Source organism: Bufo bufo, chromosome 1 (assembly GCF_905171765.1).
Source record: "Bufo bufo chromosome 1, aBufBuf1.1, whole genome shotgun sequence".
NCBI lineage: Eukaryota > Metazoa > Chordata > Amphibia > Anura > Bufonidae > Bufo > Bufo bufo.
The window spans coordinates 676,246,573-676,274,553 of NC_053389.1; positions in this window are offsets into that span (position 1 = coordinate 676,246,573).

Below are 27,981 nucleotides of genomic sequence, written 5' to 3' on the forward strand. Positions count from 1 at the left end.
AATTCGCTAATTTATTGCGAATATTATGCGAAAAATTAGCAAAATATCACGAAAACTAATATTGCCTATGCCGCTCATCACTAGCCATTCTGTGATGAACTTACATTGTTATACAGCCATTTTTGTTTTGGGGTGTATTAATAGGAAAAATAAGTATGTGTTATTAGCCATTCTGCGGTGAACTTACATTGTTATACAGCCATTTTTAGGGTGTCCTGGAGGCTGGTTTTAAAGTCAGTATAAAACTGAGTCTGCTTATAAAGAACCTACCATTAGCCATTTGGCTCCAGGAGAAGTATATGGTGGGCTCAGCATGCATGTTGGTACTTGCATCCCTGGATCCGATGAAAGCTGTAATGGCACCGGACGGGGTTAAAAGCAGAGTGTACTTGGCTTGCATGCTGACCTGCATTCCCTGGACTTTATGTGGCTGTCATGGCCCATAAACAGGTAGGAAAAAGAGTTAGGGACCACTCAAATGAGACGACCTTGACGCGGTGAGTGGCTTATTACGCTTTGGCCAAAATGTACACCAATGTCTCATCCAGCATGGAGGGCAGAGTGCTGGATGTAGTGTGCGATCACATTTGCATTTTCCGTTTGTATATGTATTTCGCCATAGTGATCTGCACCTACAGGCAGGTTGTGCAGGCTCAACCCCCCACATTTTTTCTTTGTAGCATATATTGGAGGCGTGGCGATCTCCTTTGAGTCAAGCACACCTGACCAGTCAATCTGTCCTGGAGGCTGGTTTTAAAGTCAGTATAAAACTGAGTCTGCTTATAAAGAACCTACCATTAGCCATTTGGCTCCAGGAGAAGTATATGGTGGGCTCAGCATGCATGTTGGTACTTGCATCCCTGGATCCGATGAAAGCTGTAATGGCACCGGACGGGGTTAAAAGCAGAGTGTACTTGGCTTGCATGCTGACCTGCATTCCCTGGACTTTATGTGGCTGTCATGGCCCATAAACAGGTAGGAACAAGAGTTAGGGACCACTCAAATGAGACGACCTTGACGCGGTGAGTGGCTTATTACGCTTTGGCCAAAATGTACACCAATGTCTCATCCAGCATGGAGGGCAGAGTGCTGGATGTAGTGTGCGATCACATTTGCATTTTCCGTTTGTATATGTATTTCGCCATAGTGATCTGCACCTACAGGCAGGTTGTGCGGGCTCAACCCCCCACATTTTTTCTTTGTAGCATATATTGGAGGCGTGGCGATCTCCTTTGAGTCAAGCACACCTGACCAGTCAATCTGTCCTGGAGGCTGGTTTTAAAGTCAGTATAAAACTGAGTCTGCTTATAAAGAACCTACCATTAGCCATTTGGCTCCAGGAGAAGTATATGGTGGGCTCAGCATGCATGTTGGTACTTGCATCCCTGGATCCGATGAAAGCTGTAATGGCACCGGACGGGGTTAAAAGCAGAGTGTACTTGGCTTGCATGCTGACCTGCATTCCCTGGACTTTATGTGGCTGTCATGGCCCATAAACAGGTAGGAACAAGAGTTAGGGACCACTCAAATGAGACGACCTTGACGCGGTGAGTGGCTTATTACGCTTTGGCCAAAATGTACACCAATGTCTCATCCAGCATGGAGGGCAGAGTGCTGGATGTAGTGTGCGATCGCATTTGCATTTTCCATTTTTAGGGTGTATTAATAGGAAAAATAAGTACATGTTATTAGCCGTTCTGAAGTGAATTTACATTGTCATACAGCCATTTTTGGGGTGTATTAAATTAATAGGAAAAATAAGTATGTGTTATTAGCCATTCTGCGGTGAACCTACATTGTCATACAGCCATTTTTGGGGTGTATTAATAGGAAAAATAAGTACGTGTTATTAGCCGTTCTGCGGTGAACCTACATTGTCATACAGCCATTTTTGGGGTGTATTAATAGGAAAAATAAGTACTTGTTATTAGCCATTCTGCGGTGAACTGACATTGTTATGCAGCCATTTTTGGGGTGTATTAATAGGAAAAATAAGTACGTGTTATTAGCCATTCTGCTGTGAATTTACATTGTCATACAGCAATTTTTGGGGTGTATTAATAGGAGAAATAAGTACGTGTTATTAGCTGTTCTGCGGTGAACTTACATTGTTATACAGCCATTGTTGGGGTGTATTAATAGGAAAAATAAATACGTCTTATTAGCCGTTCTGCGGTGAAGTTACATTGCTATACAGCCACTTTTGGGGTGTATTAATAGGAAAAATAAGTACGTGTTATTATCTGTTCTGCGGTGAACTGACATTGTTATATAGTGATTGTTGGGGAGTGGTAATTGGGAAAATAAATATGTCTTAGTAGCCATTCTAAGAATACAAAAAATCCGCAGCACTCGTCAGTGTGATAAATCCAAGGTGGTTTATTCCACATACAGCAAGGTGGTACGACATTTCGACCTAACCAGGTCTTTCTCAAGCAACAAAATGAATTTAGTCTGTGTGTGTTTTATACCATACAAAGTGGGTGGAGCCATCACTCCCCCAGGTGAGGTGATTTATCCAAATACGCATACATTCGTCATCATAATAATGAGGATCACTCCCGATCCAATATAGTGAACAATCTTAGTGACATATAGATATATACACTCCTATATAATAATAACATTGTCTCCTACCCTAAGGTGACGTCCCCGGGGTTTTACTCCATATCCGCAATGTTCTTGCAGCGCGCTGAACCCAGCGTCTCAGAAGTTGTACTGCACATGCGTCCCCGCCTGCCGTCAGCCAATAGAAAATTTCTTAGGTATCGCGTCAACTGTTGTCAGCGTCCGCAAGCAGAAGTGCTTCCCGGCACTGCATCAGATGAACAAAATCATGACGTAGGTAGTTACCATGGGGACGCGGCTATCAACACAACGAAATCATGGATCGTCCGCGTTACCCTACGTACTACCCCCTCATTATGTAGGTGGCATAAGGGTAAATGGCGGTGGGTGAAAGGCCAATATCTTCAGTCCTTAGGCAGTAACATTTCAAATTACCCTGTTAAATCACGGGTTCGGATCCCTAAATATTATACGTGGTTCCTCCAGGTCGAGTACCGATTTTCCTCAGTGCTCCCTCCTTCTTGAGGATACCACATACCCATGCATACTTCCCCCTTTGAAAATGTCCATGTCCCCATCCGTTGTATCAGATGAGACATGTATACACTTTTCAGGGTTATTTTCAGTCGCTAAGGGTACCACACGGATCGATCACTATAAAGTGACAACAGTCCAAGTGGTCCACCGCGGCTGTCCACTCGTACATCATTATATGTTCAAAGGCCACGGACCAGAATCGTGCACTTACCCCCACCAGCCAGACCCAAGCACCATAAAGCATCGAAAAATCAGGCTGAGCTAAAACGGGGTCAGCATGGAAAAATTTGAGGATCAGGGAGAGTCCCGGTGAGGTCCATCCTATGGGGCGACAAGAATAAATATATAAAAAGAAGTGTTAAGTGAAACCCATACATAAAATCCTCACAACAATAACCTTTGTTGGGCACAAAACTTAGTTACTAAAAACAAAAAAAGTTTGTTCATCTATACTGTGAGAAAGAACCGTAGGAATCCTTTACAGGAAGACTCCCAAATTGAAGTCCCTGTTGAGTCCCCTCGGTTCCCGTGTATTTAGCCTATAGATCCACTTAAGTTCCAATTGTTTTAGAAGGGTTTCTCGATCTCCCCCCCTCCTAAGTGGTGGTATTCCATCTATTACCTGGAACCTTAATTGTGACACGTTGTGTCCCAATTTGTGGAAATGTTCCGGTACTCGAAGGTCCAAGGCTTCCTTGCGGATTTTGGACTTGTGCTGTGTAATCCTCTTTTTGACCTCCTGTGTGGTCTCCCCCACATAAAGGAGCCCACACGGGCACTGAAGGATATAAACAACATGAGTTGAATTACAGGTATAGAACTGCCTGATCTCATATCTCTTTCCTGTGTGCGGATGTACAAATGTTTTACCCTTTGCCATGTTATTACAGTGGCAACAGCCTAGGCATGGATAACATCCTGTTTGTTTATGCTGTTGTGCATTCAGGGGTTTGTCTGCATGTACCAACTTATCCCTGACATTAGGGCCTCTTCTGTACGAAAACAAGGGAGGATTTTTGAATTCTGGGGTATCTGGAAATGCCTGAGTAAGCAAAGTCCAGTTTTTTCTGATCACCGTGGCAACCTGTCTGCTCACTGCTGTGTATCTAGATACAAAAGGGATTCTAGTTTGTATCTTTGTTTTATTTTCATTTTTCTTGAGCAACATTTCCCTTTCCATCCTACGTGCTCTATCCTGATGTTTGTTCGTCAGTTGTAGGGGATACCCTCTCCTGATAAATTTCTGATTCATTTCTTCTAATCTGACCTCCACCCTTTCTTCATCGCTAACAATTCTGCGGACTCGCAGAAATTGGCTGTATGGGAGCGATTTTATCATTGCCCGTGGGTGGGAGCTGTCGTATTGTAGGATGTTATTTTTGTCAGTATTCTTTATGTGGATATCCGTGCCCAATGCATCCCCCTGTACACACACCAGTGTGTCCAGAAATTGCAATTGGGTCTTAGAACTGACCCTAGTAAATTTCAGTGCTGGGTGGATGTTATTCAAATGCTCATTAAATGCCCCCAATTCAGATTCCGTACCTGTCCATATGAGAAAGATGTCGTCTATGTATCTCATCCAGCCCCTCACCAAACTGAAGAAGCTGGATGGATACACAGACGAGCTCTCCACATAGGACATGTAGATATTAGCATACACCGGTGCAGCATTAGACCCCATCGCGGTCCCCCTGTTTTGCACAAAGAATTGATCCTTAAATTTAAAATAGTTGCACGTTAGTATGATCTCTAGCAACGCCAGAATAAAATTCACCATGACAGGTGTATACTCTGAGTTGCGTAAGACATACCTAACTGCTTCAAGTCCCTTGTCATGGTCAATGCTGGTATACAGACTAACCACATCAAATGAGACCAGTGTGTCCCCTGGCTGGAATGTCAACTCTTTTAACTTAAGTAAGAAATGGGTAGTATCCTTCACATAGGACGTTGCATTGATGGCATATTTTTGGAGTACTCCATCCAAGAAAATGGCCGATCGTGAAAGGACAGAGTTGATCCCAGACACAATCGGGCACCCTGGTGGATCAACTCTGTCCTTATGAATCTTCGGCAGGGTATATAGAACCGGTGTCACGGGATGCATTACAATAAGATAGTCATGTAATGAATTATCTATGATATCCTCAGCGTATGCATCGTCGACCAGGAGCCTAATTTTACGAGAAATCTCAAATTTCGGGTCATGGTCGACGAGGCGATACACTGAGGTATCATCAAGTTGTCTCTGTATCTCCTGCTCATACTTTACCGTGTCCATAATAACAATCGCTCCGCCTTTGTCTGCGGGCTTGATGGTTATTTCATCCCTATTGCTGAGTTTTTTAAGTGTTTCTCTTTCTGTCCTGGTTAAGTTAGATTTAAATTTAATCTGAGATTGTTCTCTTAATTTTTGCATACCTATTTTGACCAATGCAATGTAGGCCTCAAAAAACATCTATATTTGGCGGGGGTTGGAACCTGCTTTTTAATGAGAGATTGAACTCTTTAAGGGTCATAATGTTGTCCCTATCACCCCTCCCCTCCTCAGTGATATTGCCATCCTTCTCAGAAAAAAAACCTTTGAGCCTTAAACGTCTAAAAAACATATACAGGTCAACCTCATATTCAAACCAGTCTATGAACATAGTAGGGCAATAGGATAAGCCCTTATTGAGCAAAGTCAATTCAGGCTCGGTAAAGGTGAACGAAGATATATTTACCACAAGCATATCTATTTCGGTCTGTTCATGGCTTGTTCTTTCATTTTGTTCAAATGTCCCGTCCGGGTCTGGCCCACAGGAGGTTTCCTGGATCTGGTCATTACGGTGCTTCCTCCATCGCCTATGTTTTGTTCCTCCCCTCCTTTGTCGTCTTGTCTTTTCCGGTCGAGTCCTTGTCCTAAAAAAGGAAGTTCATCGCTGCAGTCCTCTGATGATTCTGTAGCAGTCATGTCCCGGTCTGATCTTTCATTATGTGGCTTGCGTCGAGGTTTTGATTTAAATTGCATGGTTTGATTCATCTGTCGTCCCATGGTTTGCTTCCTATAGACATCTCCTCTCAAGTAATCATCCAGATCTCGATGCCATTTTTGTCGTTTGGTGGTTTCTATATTACTTCGGTATTTTGTCAAATCTGTGTCCAGTTTAGCTTTAATTGTTGATATTTCAGCTGCAGATAGTAGAGTATCTAACTGGCTCTCTAGCATGTCGATACGTTTCTGATTAGCTTCTAGCTCTATCTGTAAGTACTCCATGTTCAGGAGCATGATGTCCATGGAATATCGATTGGAAACCATTTCAAATTTTGCGCAAAATTCCTTATTATTAGGCAAAAGGATAGGTCTCAGGTGAGAGCGGAGGCCCCTAGGAATTCTCCCAACTTTATAGTACTCCCGGAGAGTCGACAAATGGAGTTCATGGGAAACACATATCTTTCTTTCCTGTTCCAATTTCCGCTTAATTAAATCTGACGTGGGTTTGTTCAGAAAGGAATCCTCTCCAGAGGTCTCCCCCAGGATCCTAATCACTTCTTCATCAGTATAGACTGAACTTCCCGCTGTTGCCATTATAACAAATATTTGTAGAAAAGTACTCAAAACAAATTGAATTGTCCGTTCTTCAGTGTGCACGCACAAAAATTGGCCACAGAATACGATATACAAAAAGGTTTGGCAGCACTACTGTCCCACATAAGGGAAGGCCATTAGAAAAAATACCTTGAAGGTGATGGTGCACGCAGATGGGGACCCTGGCTGGTGATCCCAACGTCAGAATAAGAATACAAAAAATCCGCAGCACTCGTCAGTGTGATAAATCCAAGGTGGTTTATTCCATATACAGCAAGGTGGTGCGACGTTTCGACCTAACCAGGTCTTTCTCAAGCAACAAAATGAATTTAGTCTGTGTGTGTTTTATACCATACAAAGTGGGTGGAGCCATCACTCCCCCCAGGTGAGGTGATTTATCCAAATACGCATACATTCGTCATTATAATAATGAGGATCACTCCCGATCCAATATAGTGAACAATCTTAGTGACATATAGATATATACACTCCTATATAATAATAACATTGTCTCCTACCCTAAGGTGACGTCCCCGGGGTTTTACTCCATATCCGCAATGTTCTTGCAGCGCGCTGAACCCAGCGTCTCAGAAGTTGTACTGCACATGCGTCCCCGCCTGCCGTCAGCCAATAGAAAATTTCTTAGGTATCGCGTCAACTGTTGTCAGCGTCCGCAAGCAGAAGTGCTTCCCGGCACTGCATCAGATGAACAAAATCATGACGTAGGTAGTTACCATGGGGACGCGGCTATCAACACAACGAAATCATGGATCGTCCGCGTTACCCCACGTACTACCCCCTCATTATGTAGGTGGCATAAGGGTAAATGGCGGTGGGTGAAAGGCCAATATCTTCAGTCCTTAGGCAGTAACATTTCAAATTACCCTGTTAAATCACGGGTTCGGATCCCTAAATATTATACGGGGTTCCTCCAGGTCGAGTACCGATTTTCCTCAGTGCTCCCTCCTTCCTGAGGATACCACATACCCATGCATACTTCCCCCTTTGAAAATGTCCATGTCCCCATCCGTTGTATCAGATGAGACATGTATACACTTTTCAGGGTTATTTTCAGTCGCTAAGGGTACCACACGGATCGATCACTATAAAGTGACAACAGTCCAAGTGGTCCACCGCGGCTGTCCACTCGTACATCATTATATGTTCAAAGGCCACGGACCAGAATCGTGCACTTACCCCCACCAGCCAGACCCAAGCACCATAAAGCATCGAAAAATCAGGCTGAGCTAAAACGGGGTCAGCATGGAAAAATTTGCGGATCAGGGAGAGTCCCGGTGAGGTCCATCCTATGGGGCGACAAGAATAAATATATAAAAAGAAGTGTGAAGTGAAACCCATACATAAAATCCTCACAACAATAACCTTTGTTGGGCACAAAACTTAGTTACTAAAAACAAAAAAAGTTTGTTCATCTATACTGTGAGAAAGAACCGTAGGAATCCTTTACAGGAAGACTCCCAAATTGAAGTCCCTGTTGAGTCCCCTCGGTTCCCGAGTATTTAGCCTATAGATCCACTTAAGTTCCAATTGTTTTAGAAGGGTTTCTCGATCTCCCCCCCTCCTAAGTGGTGGTATTCCATCTATTACCTGGAACCTTAATTGTGACACGTTGTGTCCCAATTTGTGGAACTGTTCCGGTACTCGAAGGTCCAAGGCTTCCTTGCGGATTTTGGACTTGTGCTGTGTAATCCTCTTTTTGACCTCCTGTGTGGTCTCCCCCACATAAAGGAGCCCACACGGGCACTGAAGGATATAAACAACATGAGTTGAATTACAGGTATAGAACTGCCTGATCTCATATCTCTTTCCTGTGTGCGGATGTACAAATGTTTTACCCTTTGCCATGTTATTACAGTGGCAACAGCCTAGGCATGGATAACATCCTGTTTGTTTATGCTGTTGTGCATTCAGGGGTTTGTCTGCATGTACCAACTTATCCCTGACATTAGGGCCTCTTCTGTACGAAAACAAGGGAGGATTTTTGAATTCTGGGGTATCTGGAAATGCCTGAGTAAGGGGCTGGATGAGATACATAGACGACATCTTTCTCATATGGACAGGTACGGAATCTGAATTGGGGGCATTTAATGAGCATTTGAATAACATCCACCCAGCACTGAAATTTACTAGGGTCAGTTCTAAGACCCAATTGCAATTTCTGGACACACTGGTGTGTGTACAGGGGGATGCATTGGGCACGGATATCCACATAAAGAATACTGACAAAAATAACATCCTACAATACGACAGCTCCCACCCACGGGCAATGATAAAATCGCTCCCATACAGCCAATTTCTGCGAGTCCGCAGAATTGTTAGCGATGAAGAAAGGGTGGAGGTCAGATTAGAAGAAATGAATCAGAAATTTATCAGGAGAGGGTATCCCCTACAACTGACGAACAAACATCAGGATAGAGCACGTAGGATGGAAAGGGAAATGTTGCTCAAGAAAAATGAAAATAAAACAAAGATACAAACTAGAATCCCTTTTGTATCTAGATACACAGCAGTGAGCAGACAGGTTGCCACGGTGATCAGAAAAAACTGGACTTTGCTTACTCAGGCATTTCCAGATACCCCAGAATTCAAAAATCCTCCCTTGTTTTCGTACAGAAGAGGCCCTAATGTCAGGGATAAGTTGGTACATGCAGACAAACCCCTGAATGCACAACAGCATAAACAAACAGGATGTTATCCATGCCTAGGCTGTTGCCACTGTAATAACATGGCAAAGGGTAAAACATTTGTACATCCGCACACAGGAAAGAGATATGAGATCAGGCAGTTCTATACCTGTAATTCAACTCATGTTGTTTATATCCTTCAGTGCCCGTGTGGGCTCCTTTATGTGGGGGAGACCACACAGGAGGTCAAAAAGAGGATTACACAGCACAAGTCCAAAATCCGCAAGGAAGCCTTGGACCTTCCAGTACCGGAACATTTCCACAAATTGGGACACAACGTGTCACAATTAAGGTTCCAGGTAATAGATGGAATACCACCACTTAGGAGGGGGGGAGATCGAGAAACCCTTCTAAAACAATTGGAACTTAAGTGGATCTATAGGCTAAATACACGGGAACCGAGGGGACTCAACAGGGACTTCAATTTGGGAGTCTTCCTGTAAAGGATTCCTACGGTTCTTTCTCACAGTATAGATGAACAAACTTTTTTTGTTTTTAGTAACTAAGTTTTGTGCCCAACAAAGGTTATTGTTGTGAGGATTTTATGTATGGGTTTCACTTCACACTTCTTTTTATATATTTATTCTTGTCGCCCCATAGGATGGACCTCACCGGGACTCTCCCTGATCCGCAAATTTTTCCATGCTGACCCCGTTTTAGCTCAGCCTGATTTTTCGATGCTTTATGGTGCTTGGGTCTGGCTGGTGGGGGTAAGTGCACGATTCTGTTCCGTGGCCTTTGAACATATAATGATGTACGAGTGGACAGCATTCGGTGGACCACTTGGACTGTTGTCACTTTATAGTGATCGATCCGTGTGGTACCCTTAGCGACTGAAAATAACCCTGAAAAGTGTATACATGTCTCATCTGATACAACGGATGGGGACATGGACATTTTCAAAGGGGGAAGTATGCATGGGTATGTGGTATCCTCAGGAAGGAGGGAGCACTGAGGAAAATCGGTACTCGACCTGGAGGAACCCCGTATAATATTTAGGGATCCGAACCCGTGATTTAACAGGGTAATTTGAAATGTTACTGCCTAAGGACTGAAGATATTGGCCTTTCACCCACCGCCATTTACCCTTATGCCACCTACATAATGAGGGGGTAGTACGTGGGGTAACGCGGACGATCCATGATTTCGTTGTGTTGATAGCCGCGTCCCCATGGTAACTACCTACGTCATGATTTTGTTCATCTGATGCAGTGCCGGGAAGCACTTCTGCTTGCGGACGCTGACAACAGTTGACGCGATACCTAAGAAATTTTCTATTGGCTGACGGCAGGCGGGGACGCATGTGCAGTACAACTTCTGAGACGCTGGGTTCAGCGCGCTGCAAGAACATTGCGGATATGGAGTAAAACCCCGGGGACGTCACCTTAGGGTAGGAGACAATGTTATTATTATATAGGAGTGTATATATCTATATGTCACTAAGATTGTTCACTATATTGGATCGGGAGTGATCCTCATTATTATGATGACGAATGTATGCGTATTTGGATAAATCACCTCACCTGGGGGAGTGATGGCTCCACCCACTTTGTATGGTATAAAACACACACAGACTAAATTCATTTTGTTGCTTGAGAAAGACCTGGTTAGGTCGAAACGTCGCACCACCTTGCTGTATGTGGAATAAACCACCTTGGATTTATCACACTGACGAGTGCTGCAGATTTTTTGTATTCTTATTCTGACGTTGGGATCACCAGCCAGGGTCCCCATCTGCGTGCACCATCACCTTCAAGGTAGTGCTGCCAAACCTTTTTGTATATCGTATTTAGTAGCCATTCTGCTGTGAACTGACATTGTTATATAGGCATTTTTGGGGTGTATTAATTTACTTTTAATTTAATTTCATTCTTTTATTTTACAGTATGTCAGAGAGACAAGTGACAAGCCCTTCAAAGGGAACAGCCAGTTGGCAAAATGTTTCTGGCTCAGGCGCAAGTAGCAGCAGAAGAAGGGGGGGTAGGAGCAGGAGTCGCAGCGAGAGGCCTGAGCTCTCAGTGTCCTCTAGCGGTCATGTCTTGACCAGCAACCCAGCGCTGCTTAAATGGTTGACTCGGTCTTCTACTTCGTCGCAAAAGTCGGTGGGTTCCTCTGACAGGACGTTTGGTTTGCATGGCCCGGGAGCAGGCCATGTGCCCTCATCTGTCCTCAACCTGCCTCTGTCATTTTCTGTTCTCTCAGCGCGAGAAGTATTATATGCCGTAGGCTCGGCTCCACTTTTCAGCGAGGATGAGCTTCTAGAGGATAGTCAGAAGCTACTGTCCAGCCAAGATCTGGAGGAGAGATCCGCAGCTTCCTCCGGTAGGCGGGAAAGTAGTGGTGAGTCTTGTGGGAGCTGGTGTTGCAAGTAGTCAGGCTACTGGCCCTGAAACCTTTGAGGGGGACATTAGTGACGTGCAGACAGTAATGTATGATGATGTATGTAGCCGATCGCACTTGGGAGCCGGATGACAAAGGTGCTTCATCATCATCATCAGGAGAAGAGGGTGGCAGCTTGTGTGTGAGGCAGCAGCTGAGCCAGCAAGGTGGTAGTGTGGCCGTGAGTCAGCAGGGTGGCAGCAGTGGGAGGTCGGGAACAAAACGTGCCTGGGGTAGATCGCCCACTTTGCAGGAGCCTACCTGCCTGGAAAGTAGCGGTGCAGGGGTTCATGCAGGCAGCGGTAGCAGGCAGTCAGCGCCGAGTATTGGGGGAAAATACCATACTCTGCGGTCTGGCAGTTTTTTGTCAAGCCGCCGGAAGAGGTGAACATGGCCATTTACCAAATCTGTGGGCAGAAGGTGAAGCATGGCCAGGGTGCCAATGTTGGCACCATGGCCCTGCGTCAACACATTTAACGTCACCATAAAGTGGCCTGGGAAAACTGTGGTTCTAATGTAGTAGTACAGCCTGCCCAGCAACCGCTGCATCACCCAGTAGCTTGCACTCCTTTTCCTGCAGTCAAGGCTCCACCACCTCAGCTGACGGGAGCTGTCTGTCCTTCCCATCATCTACAGGTTCTGATGTTCCTGCTCCTCGTCCTCCTACTCCTCGTCACTCATTTCGTCAGCAATCGATCACCGAAGCGATTGCCAAGAGACAACAGTAAGCATTCACTCATCCAACGGCGCAGAAGCAAACGTGCTCCGGCCAAGTTGATGGTGCTGCAGTCCCTCCCTTTCCAAGTAGTGGACTCTGCACCTTTCAGAGAACTGATGGCTTGTGCTGAGCCGAGGTGGAGAGTCCCAAGCCGTCATTTCTTTGCGAAAAAGGCAGTACTAGCCCTGCACACCTATGTTGGACAGAAAGCGGGCCAGTCCTTGAACCTGTCGGTGTCTGCCAAAGTGCACTGCAGCTCTGACATGTGAAGCTATAACTATGGTCAAGGACAATATATGTTCTTTACGGCCCACTGGGTAAATGTGGTTCCTGCCCAGCCACACCAGCAACTTGGCCAGGTGTCGCTGCCGCCTCCATGTTCTCACGCCATTGGTCCTGCGACAATGTCCGCCTCTGCCTCCTCATCCTCCACCATGTTCTCAGCCTCCACTGCAGGGACAACTCACAGTGCTCCTCCAGCATATCACATGTGCAGGGCATGGCGGTGTCATGCTGTTCTGCACCTAGTTTGCCTGGGCGAACTGAGTCACACAGGGGAGGAACTTCTCTGCATCCTTCATCAAGAAATCGAATCCTGGCTTTCTCCTCTCCAACTCAAAATTGGAACCATGGTCACTGACAACGGGAAGAACATGGTGTCACCGCTGCGTCAAGGAGGGCTGCATGGCGCATGTGTTCAATCTGGTTGTAAAGCGGTTCCTGAAGTCTTTTACCCATCTGCAAAACATCCTGAAAATTGCTAAGGAAACTGTGCATGCACTTCAGCCACTCTTACACTGCAAAGCACACCCTCCTTGAGCTGCAAATGCAGAACGGTGTTCACCAACATAGGCTGATATACAAGGTTTCCACCTGTTGGTATTACACCCTCCATATGTTGGACCGATTATATGAACAGAGAAAGTCTTAAACGATTTCTTGATGATACTCCCCTGTGTAACTTCGATGTCAGCCAGTGGCAGCTCACACGTGACACCTGCCTTTGAGGAGGTCACTTTATTTGTCAGTCGCTAGGACTATGGGATTTACAACGTCATTCCACTGCTGCATGTCCTGTAACAGATGCTGCTAAATCTGGCTGGCCAGGGGACAGGAGACGTGGCGCCTAAATCTCATGACCACATGAGCCCCGTGGGGGCTGAACTGGAGGAGGAGGAGGAGGAAATTGGAGCACAAGCCATGTGTAGAGAAATGAGTGGTTTTCCTACACAGGTGACAGTAGAGGAGGAGCAGGAGCAGCCGAGGAGACTCAAAAGTCTGTCACTGGGCCACTCTGTGGTCTCCTCATGCTGCTGCCACCTCACCACTCTGTGGTCTCCTCATGCTGCTGCCACCACATATGGAGATATTCGCACCCGCCATATTCTTTTACATTGTAAAGAACTTTGACCCATGACACATCCATCAGGTGGTACAGGAGAGCCAATTGAGACGTTTCAGCACATGGACATACCTCCTACCTTATAAATAAACCTGATCTGGCCGCCATTTTACATTCAGTGTTTTGCCAGTGTAGGGAGAGGTTGCTGTGTGGAGCAGGGACAGGCTGTTAGGGACACCAAACGCTAGCTAATAGGGCCACAAAAGTATTTTCAAGGATTGGTATAGGTGTGCTATCAATAGGTGTGATACAAAGAGGGGTGCGATATACTTATAATATACTTTTATAATGAGTCAAAAACACATAGATGTATATAGTGATCACCTGGAAGTCAGAGGCCTAGGGGCTAGGGGCTTACTAGGGCCATTTTTATATAGGGTAAGGTTCCGGACGGGGTCGCTTTTATCAGGGCGGGTGGTCTGTGGTTAGGCTATCAGGGCCAGAATAGAACCCCCCTGTAGGGCAATATCAGGGACAGTTCTTTGCCCAACCTGTCCTTCAATACCACATCATCATCTAGCCCAGGGATAGATGTTTTTTGCTTTCCCTCCGGGATTCATGGATGTGCACTGGAACCCCCCGGATTGTGGTAGGACATATGGTTTCTGATTTGGTGCCTCCGAGCACCTGATTTAGTGCCGCCGAGCACTTGTTATTGCCTACCACATTTATGTTTTTTGCTTAACTTTAATAATTAAATTTATTTTCATTTTGAGGGATATCTTTTCCATTCACACCGCAAAATGGGTCCGCATCCATTCCGCAATTTTGCGGAATGGGTGCAGACCCATTCATTTTCAATGGGGCTGGAATTTGCTGTCCGCATCCGCAGATCCACATCCGTATTTGCTGATCCGCACTTCCGGATCCGTGCTTCCGTTTCCGCAGAAAAATAGAACATGTCCTATTCTTGTCCGCAATTGCAGACAAGAGTAGGCATTTTCTATTATAGTGCCGGCGATGTGCGGTCCGCAAATTGCGGAATGCACATTGCCGGTGTCTGTGTTTTGCGGATCCGCAAAACACTTACAGATGTGTGAATAGACCCTCATAGTAACATTATTAAAGGTTGCGTTTTATCTTTATGTATATTCTAATGAATTGCCTTCCTTGTACAATGTTATAATATACTTTCTATGTTAGAAAGTATATTAAAGTGCATTTGTATTGTGCGGCAGTTGTGCGCGGTTCTGCTGCGATACTGCAGGTATATAGAGGGACAAGCGTTATTGGAACAAATAATTTCTACCGGTGTCATATACCAGTCCCCCCCCCAAAAAAAACTAATTGAAGCGGGGTGTTATATACCAATATACTTTCTTTATAGTGCATTTGGGTACTGTATAGTGCATTTGCGCATCCGTGTACGCGAAAATTATATTGCCGATATTTCGCATTGAAAAAAATTATGAATGGAGATCGCAAATTCGAATAATACATCTGGTATGTCACTGCCCGTGTTGTGGGACTATTTGTGCACTTCCAGTAATTATTTCTTGGCTGCAAATATGAGCTGAAGGTTTTTCAGGTTCGCCTGCCATTAAAATGAATGGGACCCGCCGCGAACTTGCGGTTTGCGAACATTTGATCACGTTCGCGAACCGTCCCGGCAGATGTTCGTCCATCACTATTTGTGAATACCTCCATGATAACTGAACCTGTACATCTACTTCAAGGCAAGTGATTCACAATAAACATTCCAGTTATTTATATAAACAAACTCCTTTACTTCTACACCTTTTTTGCAACAAAGGGTGCTGGCGTCACAAATCTCAGGGACCCAGCCTTCCCTGCACCTAAAACCCATACCAGCAAGGGCACCTCAACCAACCTCTGTCAGGAGATCCCTCAACACCAGAGTGTGCCCCGAAGGAATCCGGTGCTATCCTTCCAGTCACTGCATGTCGGCCCAGGGAGCTGCAGAAATGTGAGTACCAACTACTACACCCATCAGGCCACCACACTCACACATTGCCCCTGCGGCCCGATCCCTGCAATTGCATAGAATAACATTACAGTACATAACATTAAATAACGTGCAAATACACCCTGTACTGGGGTACTTCATATGTACTGTAGTACCGTGCAGTCTATGGAGGATGTTCATTAACTATAAGCTGACTTGGACACTCTGAGTGTTTGGGCGTACACTTGGTAAATAAGATTTAATGTGGATAAATGCAATGCAAAGTTATGCATCTGGGTGGTAATAAATCTATGTGCATCATATGTCACTTGTAGAGAAGGATTAAATAACAGCATACAATGTCAATCGGCTGTTTCTAAGGCTATCAGAATATTATCATGTATTAAAAGAGGTATGGACCTGTGGGGTAGGGATGTAATATTACCACTTTACAAAGCTTTGATGCAGCCTTATCTTTAATACGCAGTTCAGTTCTGGGCACCAGTCCACAGAAAGTATGCCCTGGAGCTGGAAAAGTACAAAGAAGAGCGACTAAACTGATAAGGGACATGGAGGGTCTTAGTTAAAGTAAAAGGGATCTGGCGAAAGTGTTGTCAAGAAACAAGGTAGTCAGCAAATGAACAATCTAGAAAACAGTCCAAAGGTCAGAACATGCAGCACAGGGTCAGAACAAGCAATAGGCAGTGGTCAGATCAGGCAGCGAAGGTCAAATAAAAAAAACAGGCACACAAGCAGGCAAACAAGAAAATAATACACCTTTGCATGAAGATAGCTATCTAGAAGCTATTGCTTAGGCATCCTCCCACAGGGGAGGGTGCCCTAAATACTCCAGAAAAATCTGCCATAACCTGAGACAGTTTAGAGTGTGCGTGCTGGTCCTTTAAAAGCTGGAGAGAGCACAGCCGGAAGAATACAGTGAACAGAAATATAGAGATGCCCACAGGGATTTGGTATTCAATGTGTAATATTTCCAGTGCATTTGCATTTATAGAAATACAATCAGACCAATGTGCACTGATTTACTGCTGGGTTTGTGCTGACGTGCTCAAACACAGTATAATAGATGGCACAGACCCTGTAATGTGGTGAAATGAACAAAAAAAAAAAAAAGCCAAGAGCCAACAAAGAAGAGTAGAATGTGCGCAGGTAGTGAATTACATTACCTTTTTGCAATTTTAAAATGACTGTGTCACCTAGATAACATATTCTATAGCAAAACACAGTGTTCTTAAACATACATAATTTTAAGTGAACACCTCAAACAAGAGTGATATTGTAATACATCTGCATGGGTTTTTATCTACTTTTTCAACTGTCCGGTGTCCATAGCTGGGTAGATAAATGTCGCAATCAATGTTTCTTTATCTGGCTTCTGAGACATCCAGCATCAGACTCAAAAACTGACCCCATAGGAAACGCTGAGATTGGTTTTGTCATTTGTTTCACTTTGGCATTGTCAGATTACTCTGGAAGAAACAGAGACTAAAGGGCCGGATACATGTGAACAGATTCTTAGGAAGGATAGCATTATGAACAGATGTAATGGTCCCTCAGGTTACAATAATGTCTACATACAATGGACTTTCTATGAACATTGTAACTTGAAACCACATTCAACATACAATGCCATAGACAAGAGACCTAGAGAAGTGCAGCAAATTATAGTCTGCTCAGATAAAATGATCTCAAATGTTTTGAAGTGGCTACAAAACCTGAAAGGCATGGAAAGAAGCGGGGAACTACAGTTGGAATAGATCGAATAATAGCCAAAATGGCAAAGGCTCAGCCAATAACCTCCTGAAGTTACCAGTGAGTACTTACAAACAGAAGATGACTAAGTGAAGCCAAGTCACCAGCAAGAACTCCCTGTAATGCCCCTTGTTGAAAAAAAGATATGTCCTGAATTGGTGAAAATTTGCCAAGGAAACATTATTTGGTCTAAAGAGAAATGGTGCAAAATTTGTGGAGCGATGAAAGCAAAATAGTTCTTTTTGGGTCTAGTGGCCGCAGACAGTATGTCAGATGACCCCCGGCACTGAAATCAAGCCACAGTACTCTGTGAAGAAAAGTAAAGCATGGTGGTACAAAAATCATGATCTGGGGATGTTTCTCATACCATGGTGTTGGGCCTAGTTATCGCATAAAAGGGATCATGCATCAGCTTCAATATATCTAAATACTTGAGGAGATCATGTTACCCTATTCTGAAGAAGTAATGCTCTTGAAATGGATGTTTCAATATGACAATGATCCAAAACACACCAGAACAACATCTTGGTGAGAAACAAAAAGGTTTGAGGTAATGGAGTCCCAGGCCAATCCCTTGACCCCAATCCCATAGAGAACTTGTGAAGTGAAATAAAAAATGCTGTTTATTAGGCAAAACCCAAAAATGCAGAAGAACTGTAGAATGTAGTCCCATCATACTGGACCAAAATACCTGTTTAGAGATGCCAGAAGTTGGTCGACTCTATGCAACACAGATCTCAAGCAGTTCTCAGAAACAATGGTAATGCCAATAAATATTAGTTCAGTAATTCAAAATGAAATCTCAAACATTTTTTCAGTTTATACATTAATGGGGTCATTTATCAAACTGGTGTAAAGTAAAAATGCTGCTATTTTTTTTTGAACTAATAAATGTTGTTACTGCTTTGATTTGGAATTGAATGTGTACTATTTCCAGTGCATTTGCATTTAAAGAAATACAATTTATTATAATGAGTTTCCGATTTATGAAATTTTTTAAACTCACTGCCATTTTTTTAACACTACTGTAGATGATGCAATAGGGTGCTGGCACCCTGGATATCAGACCAATGTGCACTGATTTACTGCTGGGTTTGTGTTGACGTGCTCAAACACAGTATAATAGATGGCACAGACCCTGTAATGTGGTGAAATGAACAAAAAAAAAAAAAAAGCCAAGAGCCAACAAAGAAGAGTAGAATGTAAGCAGGTAGTGAATTACATTACCTTTTTGCAATTTTAAAATGACTGTGTCACCTAGATAACATATTCTATATGATTTTATTTTCCAATACTATATCTTTTATTCTATTTTTATTACGTGATTATGGGGTCAGCCATTTTACTTGAGCTGCTTACAGAGATATTATTTACATCAGCCAGATGGACCACAGGAAACAGTAGTCTTGAGATGACACATTGACCTCTATGGGAAAATGTTCTAGCCATGCTCTGTGACCTGCTCAGAGGTTATTGTCCATGGCGGGGAGTACATCAGGTGTGTCCATCGCCTACAGTAGTGTCTGCCTAAAGGGTTTCTATCACCCTAATTTTCGCTATTTAACAGGCTGACATTATAGATGTGAAAATGTCACCTGAATTTAACTCTGCATTTTTTAAATTTAATTATGCCCCTGTTTTTGTGTAATTTTAGCTTTTATTATTTGCAAATGAACCTCTAGGTGCGGGCGGGGGGGGGGGGCGTCGTTGCACTTGCTCCTAGAGGCTCAGTTTGCACACCTCATTTCCACGCCCTTCTGTCTTGATTGACAGGGCCAGGCCAGCATTGGTTCTCCTGCTGGCCCCGTCTGCCGTGTAAATCTTTTTTTTTATTTTTTATAATTCTCTTTTTATTATGTTATCAACAAGATAAATCATATAATTACAAATACTTTAGTACTTTTGAAAAAAGGTCATACCAGTACAACTGGTCAATAAAGCATTGCATCGCATGTCACAAATATAACCTATATCATATTGAAGCAAATGGTCTTCCAACCTAACTTATCGTGCATTGTGAGATATACGATTTACATACATTTGTTAATTCAAAAGTTGTGCATTTAAGGCTACTTTCACACTAGCGTTCGGAGCGGATCCGTCTGATGTTTCATCAGACGGATCCGCTCCTATAATGCAGACGTTTGCATCCGTTCAGAACGGATCCGTCTGCATTATAACTTAGAAAATTTTCTAAGTCTGAAAGTAGCCTGAGCGGATCCGTTCAGACTTTACATTGAAAGTCAATGGGGGACGGATCCGCTTGAAGATTGAGCCATATGGTGTCATCTTCAAGCGGATCCGTCCCCATTGACTTCCATTATAAGTCTGGACGGATCCGCTCGCCTCCGCACGGCCAGGCGGACACCCGAACGCTGCAAGCAGCATTCAGGTGTCCGCTCACTGAGCGGAGCGGAGGCTGAGCGCTGGCAGGCGGATGCATTCTCAGTGGATCCGCCTCCACTGAGAATGCATTGGGGCCGGACGGCTGCGTTCAGGACCGCTCGTGAGCCCCTTCAAACGGAGCTCATGAGCGGACACCTGAACGCAGGTGTGAAAGTAGCCTAAAATCGCTTCTCGAATAAGGAAACATAGATCACTGAGTCATAGAACAAAAAAACAAAAACTAGAGTAAGTTCACTCCAATTGCAGCTACTACTTGTAGCTTAAGACCAAAAAAAATGCATTTTATTTAGCTTAGTCTCCTGCTGGCCCCGTCTGCCATGTAAATCTTGCACCTGCACCGTCCCATTCAGTATTCGGCGCCGGCGCAGTGAGAAAGCCTGGCCCTGTCAATCAAGACAGAAGGGCGTGGAAATGAGGTGGGCGAATGGAGCCTCTAGGAGCAAGTGCAACCCCCCCGCTCCTAGAGGCTCATTTGCATACAATAAAAGTTAAAATTACACGAAAACGGAGGCATACTTAAATAAAAGAAATGCAGAGTTAAATTCAGGTGATATTTTCACATCTATAATGTCAGCCTGTTTAATAGCGAAAAATTGGGGTGACAGAAACCCATTAAAGGGGATGTATCTCTTCAGCAAATGGCATTTATCATGTAGAGAAAGTTACTTTCTAATGCATTGTGGTTGTCTATTTTGCCTCTTTTGCTGGCTTGATTGATTTTTCCATTGCATAACACAGTGCTCGTTTCCATCATTACGACCACCCTCCAATCCAGCAGTGGTTGTCGTGCACACTCCCACGGTCCCGGTAACCAGAGAGGCTGGTGCTTTTTACTATACTGTGTAAGCACAACCACCACTGCTGGATTGCAGGATGGTCATAACCATGGAAATGAGCAGTATATAATGTGATGGAAAAATCAAGCCAGCAAAGGAGGCAATATGGGCAATTGCAATACATAAGTAAGTTTCTCTACATGATAAATGCCACAGTCCCTTTAACTTTGCTTTTGGCTTGAGAAATTCCAAGATAAGTGTCGTGAGATAACCAGCTATGGAAACTAATTTTGTGTTACTCAAGTCACAACATCAGTAAAAACAATAATACAGTTTTTTTGTTTTAAAAGTAAGCCTTCTCAAGTCAATTATATTGGGATGTCTCAAGCCAAGAGAATAGTTAAGGAAGGAGACTACATTACCAATGGTGGATCCTGCCTTACAAAACATAGATGTTATGTGTCATTGTAGTCCTGTCTGTGATAAAGCGTTCTTTACAACATATTATGAGGCTAATGAGAATTAGAAAAACAACCCAATTTTTTTGTCATATTCAGCATGAATAATCTCATACAGAGGAGTAATAGGATCATTAGTAACATCACAATGAGCACTTCGGAAAACAAGGAGCTGTGCATACGGGGAAACGCATATTCCTTCTGTAGGTTATTACATGTACAATAGATTAAACGTCTGCTATATGTTAGACACTCTCCTACATCAAAACTTTTAAAACCAGGGTCAGTAAAAGTTCAGTCTAGTCTGGAGGAATTATTTGCCCTTGATATGAACTTACTCTAAGCAGCACTAATACTGTCTTTGTTTGGCATATGTAGCTTCTGGGCCAAACAGGCATCATTTAGCATTATGCATCCCTGGCACTGATTCATTTCACTACCAAGCTTCATTGTGCGGTACAAGTCTACTACTATACTTATGGTAAATTGAGTGAAAAGCAATTTCTTTATGATGTGTGACAATGCTACTATTTTTTTAATGTAATTCTTTATGCTTAACAACAGAAAAAGAAAAATTTTGATTACACACATAACAAAAAAAATTAAGTATCATACAGTATGGTAACTGTGCTATACATTGGTTTCTATATAGTTGCCTAATCAACAATGCATATAGCTGCTGCCACCACCATACATGGCAAAGACAATATACTGTACAGAACCTTAACCTCAGTGCCACACAATGCCAGCAAAGAACAAAATAATTTCAACTTATGACCATCAGATAACAACTCCATACTCTGTCTAATAACAGTGCTATACAATCTCTAAATAAAATAGCTATACAACTAATATAAAAAATGTTGGTACTTGCATGCCTCAGGTACCACATCTTTTGTTGCACCCACTAGGGCTGTGCAGTGAGGGCACACCCTTTCTTCCCCCAGAGAGCACCCAGATGTAGGGTCCTGCCTGATGGTAGTCGGGGTGCCCGTGATATTAAAGGAAACCTGTCATGTGGATATTTGATTATAATCTAACTAATTATATACAATCATTAACTACTAAAAAGTACCTTAGATGTATTCACTTACTGGTGTGACAGATGGTTACCTCATAATATACACACAAAGATGCCGCATGGTGCATGCTAATGAGCTGATTTGAGTCCAGCGTGATGTCATTGAGTCCAGCGTATATTTAATTCAGAGCTATAGCCACTCCCCTGCCCACCTGCTGCTGATTCATATGGAAAAAAAATGTCAATCAGCAGCAGGTAGGCGGGGAGAATCAGGAGCTCATGAATATTCAGGACTCATCATTATGAGCTGGAGCTTTTCAATACAAGATGTTGGCAGATTGACTGGGTCAATTAAAGAAAGTGACCCAGCATTGTGCTAAGAGAATCAGTCACTTATTTATGTTGCCCTTAGTTAGGACACCATAAAAGTGGTGACAGGTTCCCTTTAAGTGTTTGTATAAGTGCAAGGCTGAGCATGTAGAGTTCAATGGCTAGCGTATGGTGTAGGAGTCACTAAAGGGGCCAGATTTAACAGAATAAACGTCTCTCTTTACTGTGGTGCAAAATAGGAGTTGCAGTACATCCAACAATAGGAAAACACAGTTCCAGCTGTACACAGTGCAATTCTTCCAAAATAACAATGTAGGTCCAGGTGTGATACTATCATTGTAATTAATGAAATAATACAACTGAGAGGGATTGAATATTTTATATTATTTGTTAATGGGGCTATTCATTTAATACCTAATAAAAGTTATGTTTTAGTAAATAGGTCACAAACAGGGTTTCTATAGTTTCCTCAGTTATTGGTTCTTTGTATTGAATATACCCTAGACCAGTGGTGGCGAACCTATGGCACGGGTACCCGAGGCGGCACTCAGAGCCCTCTCTGTGGGCACCCGCACCCTGGAATAATGTATGGTGTACCAATATGCCTTAGACTTTCCCTGCCATTCATCAGCACAGGACGCACTATGAATAGTGTTGAGCGCGAATATTCGAATATCGAATTTTTTTGCGAATATCGGCACTTCGCTAATTCGCGAATATTTCGAATATAGTGATCTAAATTCGATATTTCGAATATTCTTTTTTTATTTATTTTTTGTTATTGTTTTTTCTTTCCCACTTCCCTAAAGTTGTTCTTACCTGTCCTTTGGATTCCTGGCTTCCTGGTTGCTCCAGTCAGTGCCCGTTGCCGCTTCTGCCGACTTCCGTGCTCATGGAGCGTCCCCATCACCATGGGAACGTCTCTATATACTAGAATGTACTGTCGGATTTGAGAATTACGTGAAAAATCGCAATTCGATTATTTCAAGTTATAATAATCGAATTTCGATTTTAACTTAGCACTGCTATATTTAATTCTAGCCTAATATGGAATATAGCAGTGCTAAGTTAAAATCGAAATTCGATTATTATAACTTGAATTAATCGAATTGCGATTTCAACTTGGACCTGGTTTACTATGGTTGGCTTGGTAGAATTAGCGAATATGACGAATGTATTCGTCATATTCCACAAAACGAATATAACGAATGTATTCATCATATTCCACAAAACGAAGATAACAAAGTATTCTGCATCTTCGTTTTAGCTACCTATTCATCAACTTCGCTAATTCTAGCAATCATATAGGAAAGTTTACTATAGAGACAGCTAAGTTTAATTCGCTATGCGATTATATTACTTTGCTTTTTTTTAATAAATAGAATAATTATAATAATTATCAGGTATTATAATTATTCTATTTTTTTTTTTTTAAAAAGCAGTCATGTAATGGCATAGCGAATTAAACTTAGCTGTCTCTATAGTAAACTTTCCTATATGATTGCTAGAATTAGCGAAGTTGATGAATAGGTAGCTAAAACGAAGATGCAGAATACTTCGTTATCTTCGTTTTGTGGAATATGACGAATACATTCATTATATTCGTTTTGTGGAATATGACGAATACATTCGTCATATTCGCTAATTCTACCAAGCCAACCATAGTAAACCAGGTCCAAGTTGAAATCGCAATTCGATTAATTCAAGTTATAATAATCGAATTTCGATTTTAACTTAGCACTGCTATATTCCATATTAGGCTAGAATTAAATATAGCAGTGCTAAGTTAAAATCGAAATTCGATTATTATAACTTGAAATAATCGAATTGCGATTTTTCACGTAATTCTCAAATCCGACAGTACATTCTAGCATATGGAGACGTTCCCATGGTGATGGGGACGCTCCATGAGCACGGAAGTCGGCAGAAGCGGCAACGGGCACTGACTGGAGCAGCCAGGAAGCCAGGAATCCAAAGGACAGGTAAGAACAACTTTAGGGAAGTGGGAAAGAAAAAAATATAACAATAAAAAAAAAATATATATATTCAAGTAATAATAATCGAATTTCGATTTTAATTTAGCACTGCTATATTCCATATTAGCTTAATATGGAATATAGCAGTGCTAAGTTAAAATCGAAATTCGATTATTATAACTTGAATTAATCGCATTGCTATTTCAATAGGAGAGTAGCCTTTAAGTTAAAATCGCAATACGCGATTATTTAAATCGCATATTAATCGCGATAACAAGAATAATGACGAATATTCGATTTCGACGAATATAAAACGAATATTCTATCGAATATTCGCGAATTTCGGCAAAATCGAATATGGCACCTGCCGCTAATCACTAACTATGAACAGGGCAGGCAGCGCACTAAATGTAGGCAGGCCATTATAGCTAAATGATAAAGTACATGGAAGATATACTATATTGGTATTCAGGTTAAATTGCTGTGTTGGCACTTTGCGATAAATAAGTGTATTTTGGGTTGAAGTTTGGGCACTCGGTCTGTAAAAGGTTCGCCATCACTGCCCTAGACCCTATTTAGCGTCATTGTTTTTCTCAGCTCATGTCTTAAAGGTGTTCCCCACAGCAATAAAGTCTTGGCAGCTTAGGATAGCCGGTTACTTTACTGACTCCAATGCTCAGCCATGCAGATTATCTCCTTTGTCTTTCTCTGTTCTCTCGTTCTGTATATCATGCAGAGATCGGTGAGTCTCTGTAGCTTTTTGGTCCTAAGAACAGGGAGCACAAGTCACACCTTCCTCTCTCCACTAACTCTCAACTGACTAGAGCTAGGGGATGGAGCCAGTCCACACTTAACCTCCTACAAGGGCTAAGCCAGGATTGTTAACCCTGGCTATGACGTCCATACATGACAATGTTGAGTGCATTACATAACATGACAATAACATAACAGTATATTACATAACAAACCATTTGCAGATACCCCCAGCTCTGGGGTACTGCAGTGGCTGTTGATGTTCCCCTATGCAACTGCACCAGCAATACAGCCTCTAGTATTTCTACTCATTAAAAAGTCCTGCTTATTTAGTATCCCCCTATATTTATTTATCCTCTTTGTGGCATATTATTCCTTCATTGTACCTTTCCTTCATAGAAACAGCTTTATAATAGCCCAGTCATATTGCACAAATGCCCTTAGTGACATCCACATACAGCAGATGTCTCCATATATTACCAGGAAAGATTAAAGGACCTTAACATGTATAGCTTGGAAGAAAGACGAGACAGAGGGGATATGATAGAAACTTTTAAATACATAAAGGGAATCAACAAGGTAAAAGAGGAGAGAATATTTAAAAGAAGAAAAACTGCTACAAGAGGACATAGTTTTAAATTAGAGGGGCAAAGGTTTAAAAGTAATATCAGGAAGTATTACTTTACTGAGAGAGTAGTGGATGCATGGAATAGCCTTCCTGCAGAAGTGGTAGCTGCAAATACAGTGGAGGAGTTTAAGCATGCATGGGATAGGCATAAGGCCATCCTTCATATAAGATAGGGCCAGGGGCTATCCATAGTATTTAGTATATTGGGCAGACTGGATGGGCCAAATGGTTCTTATCTGCCGACACATTCTATGTTTCTATGTTTCTATGTTTCTATATTATATTGTACATTAAATGGTGCCATTAAAAAATACAACTCGTCCGGCAAAAAAACAACCCCTCATATGGCTAAGGGTACTTTCACACTAGCGTTTTTCTTTTCCGGCACTGAGTTCCGTCAAAAGGGCTCAATGCCGGAAAAGAACTGATCAGGCATATCCCCATGCATTCTGAATGGAGAGTTATCCGTTCAGGATCTATCAGGATGTCGCCAGTTCAGTCATTTTTACTGATCAGGCAAAAGATAAAACCGTAGCATGCTACGGTTTTATTTCCGGCCAAAAAAACTGAAGACTTCTCTGAATGTGGGATCTGGCATTTTTTTTCCATAGGAATGTATTAGTGCCGGATATGGCCTTTCGCAGACCGAAAAAAAGGTAAAAAAGATAAATGCCGGACCCGTTTTGCCGGATGACACCGGAAAGACGGATCCGGCATTTCAATGCATTTTTCTGACTGATCAGGCATTTTTAAGACGGATCAGGATCTTACAAATGCCATCAGTTGGCATACGTTTTGCCAGATCACACGGAACTGCTTGCCGGATCACTCTGCCGCAAGTGTAAAAGTAGCCTAAGGCGAAAGAAAAATAAAGCTATGGCTCTTGGAAGGCAAGGTTAAAAGAAAATGAAAACTGGCTGTGTTTGTAAGGGGTTAAGAGCTCCCCTATCATTTCCAATTCATAGTAATTTTTACCAATGAAATGTCTTAGTCATTATTCACAATAACGTGTATTATTCTTCCTTTAGAATTCCTTTATTGAAGCATTTTAAATAGTACCTTAGTAGGTAGTGTTGAGCGATTCGAGCTTCAGATCATAGATGCAAAGTCGATTGGTTCTAACACTTCATTAAAAAGTATTGCCTCCGTTGAGGCAAAATTCGTTTCACCCAAAGTCGCGCAATACTTTGCTGAATGAATTTGGTATTCAGTTCTACATCTTTAAAAACATTTCAAATTTGACTGGTTCCTTGGTTCCAAACCCGACTTTGAATAGCTATTTGAAATGCCCTGACATATTTGTGATTACTCATACTTACCAAAAGCCTCAAGAAATCTGGAAATACCGATTTGCTAAAATCATGACTGTTGGCAACTATAGTTGCCACAGCCTGGAAAGAGCATAGGAGTGGTAGTGGCTCTGGCAGTTCTTTACATAAATCAGACTGACAGTCCTCACACTGATGCTCCCAGACAGTGACAGGAGGGTACTTTCTTCCCTCAAGGTACACCCCAATGTTGGGGTTCCTGCCTGATGGTAGTTGTGGTAATCTTGGTGTTATGAATTTGGTACGGATGCAAGGCAGGAGATGTAAGTGCTGTGGCTGGCGAATGGTGCTGGAGTCCGTAATTGTAGAAAATCATATGCCGCTCTTTACTAAAGTGCAGAATGGCAGTTGTAGTACATCCAATGGCATCAAACGTAGTTCCCTACAATTCACACTGTAAGGCCTCCTCATGGTTCGCAAAACGGGGTTCCGTTGGTCCGTGACTGTTTTTTCGTCCGTGGGTCTTCCTTGATTTTTGGAGGATCCACGGACATGAAAAATAAGTTGTTTTGGTGTCCGCCTGGCCGTGCGGAGCCAAACGGATCCGTCCTGACTTACAATGCAAGTCAATGGGAACCGATCCGTTTGACGTTGACACAATATGGTGCAATTGCAAACGGATCCGTCCCCCATTGACTTTCAATGTAAAGTCAGGAGTTAATATACCATAGGATCAGAGTTTTCTCCAATCCGATGGTATATTTTAACTTTGGAACGCCTCTATGTTAGAATATACCATCGGATTTGAG